The sequence below is a fragment of the Dreissena polymorpha genome, chromosome 2 (assembly GCF_020536995.1).
Source record: "Dreissena polymorpha isolate Duluth1 chromosome 2, UMN_Dpol_1.0, whole genome shotgun sequence".
Taxonomy (NCBI): Eukaryota; Metazoa; Mollusca; class Bivalvia; order Myida; family Dreissenidae; genus Dreissena; species Dreissena polymorpha.
Window position 1 is genome coordinate 27,768,451 of NC_068356.1, and position 10,799 is coordinate 27,779,249.

Genomic DNA, 10,799 nt, shown 5'->3' on the forward strand with positions numbered 1-10,799 from the left:
AGTTTTGGACGCATTACGTTCCCCATATTGTAGAGTCAACGATACATATACTCGATATTTTTTTGAAAATAAATATAATGTACGATGTTCATAATTGTTTAAATTGGATAGCATAAAACAAAACTTACTTCAGAAAGTTATTAACATGTTTCTCTTGATAATATTATACCATTGAGTATTTAAATTGAATTGACATTCACCTTTTTCAAATTAAAAATGCACGCAATGCTATGAGGTTTATTCTTATTTACACGTGTGCTTGTGTGCTATTCACATCATTATGTTGGGTCATCATTATCACGTCTAATGGTCGTTGTTAGACGCAGGCGCGTGTGATCCGTTCACGCTATCATACATTTGTAACGTTAATATAGAAAATATTACTTGAACAGGCATATATAAGAAACTGACTTTACAGCTTCTAATACATCACCATATTCAACAAAACGATGTTTAATAGCATAACGATACATGTAGTTCATTTATAAACGTCTGAACTAAGTAGCCGTTCGATAAAATAATTATTAATGCATTTGTTTTTCCATATTACTGAAAATGATCAAAATACGGATTCAAAACCGCATGCTTCGCCGTTCAATATCTTTGTTTTGAGTTAACACGAATGGATGCCATTATTATGAACACCATTTTGTTGTTCTTGTCATCAAAATACATTGAAGGCTTCGGGTACTGCCTGTCTGAAGAACGGGACGATATCCCTTCACGCACAATTCTTTTTTTTCAACGAAGGTCAGACCTGCGATTCCGGGCGTTTACACGCATTGTAAATATTATGTTCAATCAGTCAATATGACAACACAATGGCGACGCATTTAATTAATTGTTTAAATGTCAATAAAAAGAAGTCGACAAGATTAAAACTTTGTTTCAAAGAATAGAACAAAATGCGTTTATCAACAGTGATTTGCAAAGTCGAATTCCTAGGAAGTCAACAGATTAAAAACCGATAATGTGACCATTCCTAATGAACCACTTTATATCGCAAGATGGGCGTTCGAAAGCTTTGCAATTATTGTCAGTATGCTGATGCGATAAATGTAAACTCGAAGTTCAATTTCTTGTTGAATCTGTTGTTGATTACTTCATCAGGGGGGCATGCGTGAACTGGAACTTTCTTGGTTAAAGTGAGGTTAGTTGGAACTTATTTCCAAGACTGCGTCGTTTTCGTGAAATGAGTAGCGGATATTTGCAACCGGGACGCCACTTTATGCTTATACCTTTTTAAAATGAATACGCCCTTTTGGCTCTACTGTGTTTGTGCTTCCCTCGTTTTTTTTATCAACATCGTATACGTCGGGATAAAAAAGTTATTGATAAAAATCCGTCCACCAATCTGTCGTCCACTAACGGGGTTCGAGAAAACGCATGTACGCATTGTCTCATATAATACACGGTAGCTGCTCACGTGTTTAGTAAAATCTTACAAACTCACGATTACTTTATTTTATCGACGCGGTTTTATCTCTAAACAATTATTAATGATAAAAAATACCGTGGTTTAGCGCTCTTTTTAGAACTGAATCTATTTTAAGCACATTATGGGACCTGACTTTCAAATGACAAATAGATTATACCTGCTTTAAAAGAATTGGCATGAATTTACTACCTTTTTAAATAACGTTTATGTGTTTATATCAATATTACATTTGTATAGCATAATATTTTTCTTAATCACGTTACTTATATATGCTCTACAAAAACAGGTCGACTAACTGAATCAATCCACTTTTTTCAAGAGGATGGTTTGGGGTTGCCTTTTATACGAGAATAGTAGAATGTGTATCAGCCCTTTCCGGTAATTTCCTATGTAAGGTATTTAATGACATGTCGATCTTATTATGATATGAAAATTAGTTCAGGCATTTTTACCGTTTTTTTTCAGATGAAGCGGGTCTCAGATGGCGATAATAAATGCATCTGTGTATGCAGTTTCTGTTATATGGAGTTCTAAAATAGAGGAATGCTCAGATACCATTTACAATTCATGGACCACATGAGCTTAATGAAGAATATTTCAAAGAGAATCATTTTACAGAGACGGACTAAAACAGGACATCATGGCACATAAACCAAACAAAATATGTACAGCTGATGTTTATGGTGTTTTTATAAACTCTACAAACTGGTAGATTAGTCTGACATATAATTGCTACAGATGCTACTAAAATACACTTTTCATTCCGTATATGTCTTGTTGTAAGCTTTTAGCCGTGTAAGCCATTCTGATACCATAAATACCATAAAATGCCTTTTTTTACTCATACAAGATGTAAGTGTCAACTATTTGAAAAAACCCAAATCAATGTTTATGTCGCCTGCGCTAATGACTTCAAACCAAACAAATAAAATAAACTCTTGACCTCTAATGAAACAGTTCTCCAATACATTCGTATCAATGCGGAATTCATTGCGAGTTATTTCGAGTAAAAACTTCTAACATAAGTATATGAAAAGCAATAAAAAAATAAGATGCGGGTATCAGTCCGACATTGATTTTTTTCCACGATTTTGGAAAGTTTACATTCATTTTTATAATGTTCCGCTTCTGATTAAGGCATCAATTAATTGTCAATAGGATTAATCACGGTATACATCAAACGCCATACATTTATTACTAGTCGATCGTGTCCCAACCTTAGTCGTGCGTGTATAATGGTTATTTTAGCGGTAAATAATTGATTAACGTTTACAGGAAAAGTATAGAAACATAATAGTTTGAAAAGAAGAAAATCAATGAAATAAACACATAACAATACCGCTCGGTTGCCTTCGGTTCTTTGAAACAATAATTATCATCATTGAACGACAGTTTGTTTTGTTAAAATCAAGTAATAAATGAAACGACTTTTGTAACAAGTGTAAGATTCTTATCAATTATTCTTTTCGAAAGTGTTCTCGACGTATAAGAATTATAACGTGTTTTATATAAATTAACGCAATTTAGATACCTTTATACATAAATATACTGCGCTCAAAAGAAACCATTGTGCTTTCGTATAATATGCGTATTTCTTTAATTTATTATTGAAGAGATATTCTATGAATTTGCATATTCTACACATGGAGGAGTTATACCATTACTGCGCCATCTTTAAAATTGTGGTTACTTACTCAATGGGCAAAATGATAAAAGGGCCAATATGATATTGTTTGGCACCGTGACGCCGATCTTGGATGGGAAATGCCAGACGGAATGACGGACTGTTTCCAGATAACGAACAAATGATGAAGAATTATTGCATATCATTTCTTTAGGATTTGCCTAGACATACACTTTGTTTCAAATAACGCGTTATCAATTGTTCATTAGTCAATGTGTACATGAACAACATTATATTTAGTAAAGTAAAAACGTTAAGATTTTTATATAATACATATAAGACGGATTGTTATATTGTGCCATTTGTGTGTCGGTTCGATATTTATTAATCTTATTCAGAGAACTGAAACTTCGGCTGAATCTTCAATAAAATAACTCACATAGGTAAGTGGGCTAGAAAACAAACTACATGAACAGCGGGTCGAAACATTAAAATTAAAAGCGACATCAACAAACTATCACGAAATTATTCAACAGTCACGTGGAATCAACTGCGCAAACAACGCATCAGTTGTTTAATCAAACATTCCAATGTTATGTTCGCTGCCCCATTTCAGTTGATGTTGCACTTGGGAAAACTGTCAGAAAACATGATACTCATACAATTAACCTCGGCAGCATCGAGTTTCACACTGTCTTAACTGCCTGACTGCTTTTCCCAGATTACTGCCTTATTCGAGATAAATAAGAGGGATAAGAGACCGAGAGAGTTTCGACTGTTTGCAGGCCTCCAAATACAATCTGACAGACCTGTATTGATCCGTTAACAGGGCGAGGAGAGAGGAATGTTTCAAGACATACTAGTTATTATGTTTTGTGTCGCTGAAACAGTAATACTATTGATCATTGACCTTATTTTCTCAGCTGATAGATGAGCAGTCTTCGGAAAAAGAAAGTCGCCACTCCAAACTAGCTGGTATTTGTATCGGCCGTGAAACAGTGATGGCATGTAACCGCTACGTTCATCAGGTGGCTTGTTTGGAGAGTGGATATTGCTAGGTGACTTCATATGCATAGCTGCTTTTATACTACTGTGTCTGTGAAATATAGCATTGGTTTTAAAGAAAATGAAAGCGTAAGTTTAATGACAAAGGTTGGAGACACTAGTTGAGCCTGTTTGACAGTCTGTCCGTTGAAAGATAATTTACATTTTAAGACTATTGAAATATATTTACTAATCAGTTTTATTTATTTACAAGGAAGGGACAATACAGTGTAACCGGACTTAATTATTTTTTGTTGAATTAAAGTTGGACCAGAAAACAGGTAACAAGCATTAAGTAAACTAAACCGATAAAAACGTTCATTCTATTTTGTGTAATTAAGTATCTGTTGAGAACATCATAACAAACTAAACCTTTAAATAGTTTTTGGTTTTATATGTAATATGTTCATAATTATTTTCGCTTTAACTATATTGTATTATTGATCATAGACCCTAAAGTGTTGATAAAGCGCAAGATAAAATTTAAAAGGTCTCTTTTAAAATTAATTGATATTGGAATTGTAGTTGCATTTTATTAAGAACTCGACTTAATTGCATACTCTATCAACTTCTACTGTGGATATAATTTAATTTATAAAGATCTTCCGCAAAATAAGCTGTCAACAATGTTTCGTACGCATCCCAACAGTATTGATGTCTCAATGCTTCATTTGAGCATTCCTGTTAGCAAATGCGACAACTGGACCGGGTAACGCATTATATGCCAATTTTCCCATGTTCGCATGACTTTGGTTATTTATTACCCCAATGATATGTATTGGAACTTGTAAATTATTGGCCCCAGGAAGAAGTCACAACACATATCATCTTTGTCCTCTTTTATCTTCTTCAAGTAATAATTTCAAAGGTTTTTGTCGTGTAAAATACATTCTGCTTTATATGCAACAGATACCCAATAATGGTTCAACTGTTCTACTACGAAACACGTGGAAAATGTTGCAAAAAGTTTTTCAACCACGAAGGAATTCCCACTAGAATTAACCTTTTTCCTTACGAAGGTATGCTGATTATTTTGAGTTTGAAAATATATGTGCTCATTGTTTTATTTAAGTAGAATACGTAACGAATTACTTGAAAAACTGTTTTGACAAGGCCATTGCGATACTAATGTTCACATATAATATAATTACTATGAAAAAAACATTATTAATAACATAAACATGATTTACTTATGCCGGATACATTTAATTCAGATTCCATATAGCACAGTTTTATTCTCCTACTTTGAACGACTTCCATTATTGGTTAACAACTGCAGGTTGGGCACAACCAGCTTTGACGTCATACTGGCTGTTGAAAACCTATTGGTGGAGTCGATCACGTGTAAAAATCACCGAAGTCACCGGATCACAAAAACATGAGGTTAAAGGAAAGGTCCATTGCACAAAGAACGGTGATGTCATAATATCTGGAAAAATTAAGGACAAAACGAACGCTGATTTTCGAATGAACCTTACATCGAATGTCGACAGCGCTGACTTTCAGCTCGGATATTGTGTAACCGGTACACTGGAGAGGGGAAACAGACATTCTGAAAAGGGACTAAGCCTTACGCATTACGCCATGATCAAACGACGGGGCTACTGAAATCTTCATATCACTATCAACGTGTCCTGCTGTATGTGTTTTCTTGTTTATACGAGTTTAAACTTTGAAACTGCTCGATATATTATTTTTTTAAATCTCATATTGGATTAAGTAGAAAAATCAAATTTATCAGACCACAGTTACAATAATTTTATTTATATGTACGTTGTAGTCCATTTAATAAGTTGGTACATATGTAATGTATAGCATGTATAGGATTTCAACTGGCCTACTGACTGTAGGTCTTATTTATACAAGTGTTAATCATCTTTTGCAGATGACGATGGATTGAACATTGGAACTCAATATCTAATGTGTTGATTAGCTTTAACTTTTTTTTTGTTGTACACTGAAGAGCTATTTGTTATTTAAATGAACATTGTAACAAAATTGTTGTGTTTATAATTTAGTCTTTCAATGTATTGCTTTAGTAGCTATGCAGCTTTTTAGATGTCCGCTTGCCTATCGATCGTGCGTTCAGATATTTTAATTGCAAACCACTTGGTTTAATATTCTAATGACAAATTCTTTCAATGTTCTGACAACAGCGTAAAACAAGCATGACGACGTTTTAATAAATATCGTCTGACCTATCATTTGGTGTTACCGTTGCCAAAGAGCGAAAGAAAGACCATGGAAATGAGCCTCGTTCATGTCATGAAATCGTAACAAATGCAGACACAGTGAATGACTTCTATAATCACACGGTTTGTCGCGCCAAATCAATCGCATGTGCATAATAAAATCTCTGGCACAACATTGAATATGCAACGAGTGTAGTTGCAGACAAAATCAATATATGTCTGATTAATGTGTGAAAAAAAACGCTGCTTATATATTATATTCCATTACGTATACATTTTATGGTTAATACATATCAATCGTCATCAAGTTATTAAAGATATTTTTTAAGTGTTTAATGTACATGAACTCTAATTGTCTGTATTTCGTGTTCTTTTCGATATGTTTCAGTTGCGCTAACCGGAAAGGTCAATTATAGTGACCGCTATTTATAGCTTGAAGTGAATTGAATAAAAGAGCATATTTACAAAACGGCAAAACAACGGTTCCTACTCTATAACAATAATCGCAATTAAGGAAAATCAGATTGTTGCTAAGATGATCAACACGTGGCAAGCTTGAATAGCAATTAAACAAATACTATAGCTTTTGCGATTTAAAGGTTTCCGCTGTCGATGATGTTTCCAAAAAATGCGATCATGCAAATGTCACAATGTGTTGCTTATATATAAATGGGTCCAGTATAACATTTCGAGTTAAAGAAGTGTGAACAAATATTAAAACAACAGGTTTCATCATGTAGCATCATTCTTTGCAATACTCTCCATTGTACTATATATTGCTAAGTTATGAAATCATATTAACAAGAACAGATTTTCTAATACTTGTACTTATTTTCTTTCTTTAAGACTCAATAAGTTTATGTTATGTTGACAAAGTGTTATTTAACCATATAAAATGAATGTAAATTTGTACTGTTAATTACCCTTTATATTGAGTGTTTAATTCTGATTACGCGTGTTTTCTCTTTAAACGGTTAAACCCCCAGTGATTTGCATTGACGTTCAAAGGCGCTGACCCTTACTTTAATGATGACTTTATGTTAAATGTCGTAGTGTATTTATTTTCTTGTTTTGTTTAGGCTTTGGTCTTTTCTGTTTAGTGAAAGACTAGCGGACTGATATTTCGCTCATGAAATTGTTGATTGATTTTCGGTATTTCTATATATTATGTGTATAAATTAGAAAAAAGAAAATAACAAGAACTTTCTCTTGAAAATCTATTGGCGGAGGCGGTCATTTGTTTAAAAATCAAAGAGGTCACTGGGGCACAAAACACGTAGTTAAAGGAAAGGTCATTACGCAAAAGGCAAATAATGCATGTGTCATTATATCTGCAATAATAAATCAAAACGAGCACATTTTTTTTATGAATCTTACATCGAATGTCGAATACGCCGCCGTCCAGCTCGGATAGTGCGTTACCGGTACACTTGAGTGGGGAAACAAACATTCTGAAAAGTAGCTTATCCTAACTTATTATGCCATGAACGACGCGGCTACTGAAACATTCATATACATTTCATAGTTTGATGCTGAATATATGTTGTTCATGTTCATACGTATTTAATTTGTGAAACTGCATCGGATTGATTGCAGTTTCACATATTAAATAAAGGAGCATTTTGAAAATCAATAAACAACATTTATAGTCGATTTATTAATTTTTATTTATTTGCGCATTATCAATTCTAGGGTGCTGTTTGGTCACGTTATTTCAATGTACAAAACCTGTTGTGTTAATTCGTTTAAATTAGTCTTTCAACGTGATATTAATTTGCTTCCGTTGCCATATTGTAAATTAAAATGTGTATTTATCATGTAAGAGTTGTTTATATTGTGAATATACGTTGTTGTAAATTTTATAACATAATCGCTCCATAATACAAAGTATACGACATAAGTTATAACCCATGGGGTATATTGATTTAACTGCATTTTAAATGAGACTTAGCAATGGCGTGATATTCTTGTGCAATCCATCATTATTCTTGTATACAGTGTTTGAGTTTTGTTCTGTATAATTCTTGACAAAAATATTAAATAAAGCATATTCATTGGTTTAAAATAAAATTATTGAATTATTGTACCATTTAATATTATATTATATGTTTATGTGTGCATACTTATAGAAAGAGTAAACTAAGTGTAATACAACTTAAATAGCAAAATATGAAAACTTTAACAGCGATGGATATATGAATTATACGAGAATGTTATTCCGAAGAAATACGGTTTGCTGTCTCGTTTTTTCTCTACACACAGTATCGATGGATTTTCAATAAACTGGTGATCTCGTAGTTACATATTTTTTTAAGTAATAACAGATTCCGAAATCATTTATGTACGACGTTTAATTTCACAATTAAAACGTCAGTTCACGAATTTGTTAAACCAGCTTGTCTCAAGAAATTGTGCGGTTTGTAAGATATCGGCTTGCCTATTGATCTTGAGGTCAGACATTTTAATTTCTTACCACAATGCGTTCTATACTCATTATCTTTTATCGTTTTTCTTACCACTGCTATAAACCAGCCTGCTTTCAGACGTTTGCGTCAATATCGTCTGACAGATCCGCTGGCTGTAACCGCTGCCAAAGAGCGAAAGAAACAAAACGGAAATGAGCTTCGTTCATGTCATGAAACCATAACTAATTCAGCTAGTTACAATGACTTTTGTAATCATACGGATTATCGTGTTTAATCAATTGTATGCACATACTAAAGACACTGTCACAACATCGAGTTATCAATGATTATAGTAGCAAAGCTTCGACATGTATGTCTGATTAATGTGTTAAAAAGCTGATTGCATGGGTCATTTATATATGAATTTCATTTTTCATAAATATCACTATGTCATCAAGTCATTTAAGAATTCTTCATATGTAAGTTAAATGTGAACTACGTAATGACAAATAGTAAACACAATGTTTAAAAGATGTGCTTAACACAAATGTTTACCTTCGACGGAATATATAATGTCACTGAAACTGGTGTCATTGTCTTTAAATTGACCAATAGATTATTAAAAACATAACCAAAAGGAAATCAGAGAGTTGCACAATATGTATAAATACATAATTATGAGTTTGCAACATAACGTTTGTAATTTGTTTTTACGTCTGTTGCCAGAGAGTTTCTGTATGTAATATTCAAAGTGCTGCGATAGAAAGCAAACACACAAACATCATTACATGTACCTTCGCAATAATCTGATAGTTTGCGTTAGTTTAAATATTCATCGGCATATCTCGTGCAACATCAGCGTCTTAATTGCATTGCACACTATACATAATGTATTAATTTGTTTCGGAAAATGTAAACAGTGAGAAAAACAACAACATGACAATTAGTATCGACTTTTCAACATATTAAAAGACGATGTTTCAAAATGTAAATTATGATAAAACTAATTCTTAAATATGTATTTACCCTACTTACATAATTATTTTGAGTGTATATTACATCAAAATTTAGGAGAAATTATGTATTTACACTGTTATAATATGATATATGTGTTTGTTTACTAAACATATGAATACACTATGAATATTTGAAGAAAATATAACTGAATTAGATTCTCATGTATTGATTTTAATATTTAAGCCAGACATTAATAAGCAATATAAAAAAGACTTCAACGCCACTATTCAATTATATTGATGCATTTAGTGTTCACAAAGAGTATTTGTATTCAAACAAAACGCATGAATATATTTCATGTAAATTGTTTAAGGGTTGCTACTTTATTCGGAAAGCTTTGTGTTGTAAATTAAAAAGTTAATACTCTAAAAAGACGATCATAAAAATCAAAGAACATGATGGAATTTTACCATGGAAACGACCGATATCAACATAAAGTAAAACTACTTTTAAAATTGTCTTTGTCTCAGCTTATTTATTGGATCCTTACTTTGTGTTTTTGCGCTTTAAATAACTCTTATAAACATGTTCACAATTTCATATTATCGAGTTATGTTTTAGATTTGTATTGAGCTTACATATTACATAATAATAGTAATAATAGTATTCTTTTTTTAGCACCTATTTAATGTTAATAAAGGTAATCCATTCATCCAAATGCTTTTGATTCTTAATTTGGAAGAATGCTATACAATAAATGAGTATCATATATGAGTGTATGTATAAACTATAGCATTTACAAAATATTATGCCATTTTCATTATTGAAAACCCTCAATTTGATAACCGATCTTTGTTTAGCGTTCATAATCGAAATTGTGAACCAGAAACATGAACTTATAAAAAAAAATGATATCACTATTTGAGAATAACACCATCAGCGTCATGCTAAATATTTGCACAATGTATTGCGAAACATATGTTTAAATATTTTCTGGCATTGCTGGTTGAATACGTGTGTGTATTTTGATGGCATGCATAATCATACATGAATATTGGTTGCGCACTACACTGATTATAGTGATTTTATTGTTCTCTTTGAGATAATACGACGTTGTTGATAAATGTATAATTGCAAAT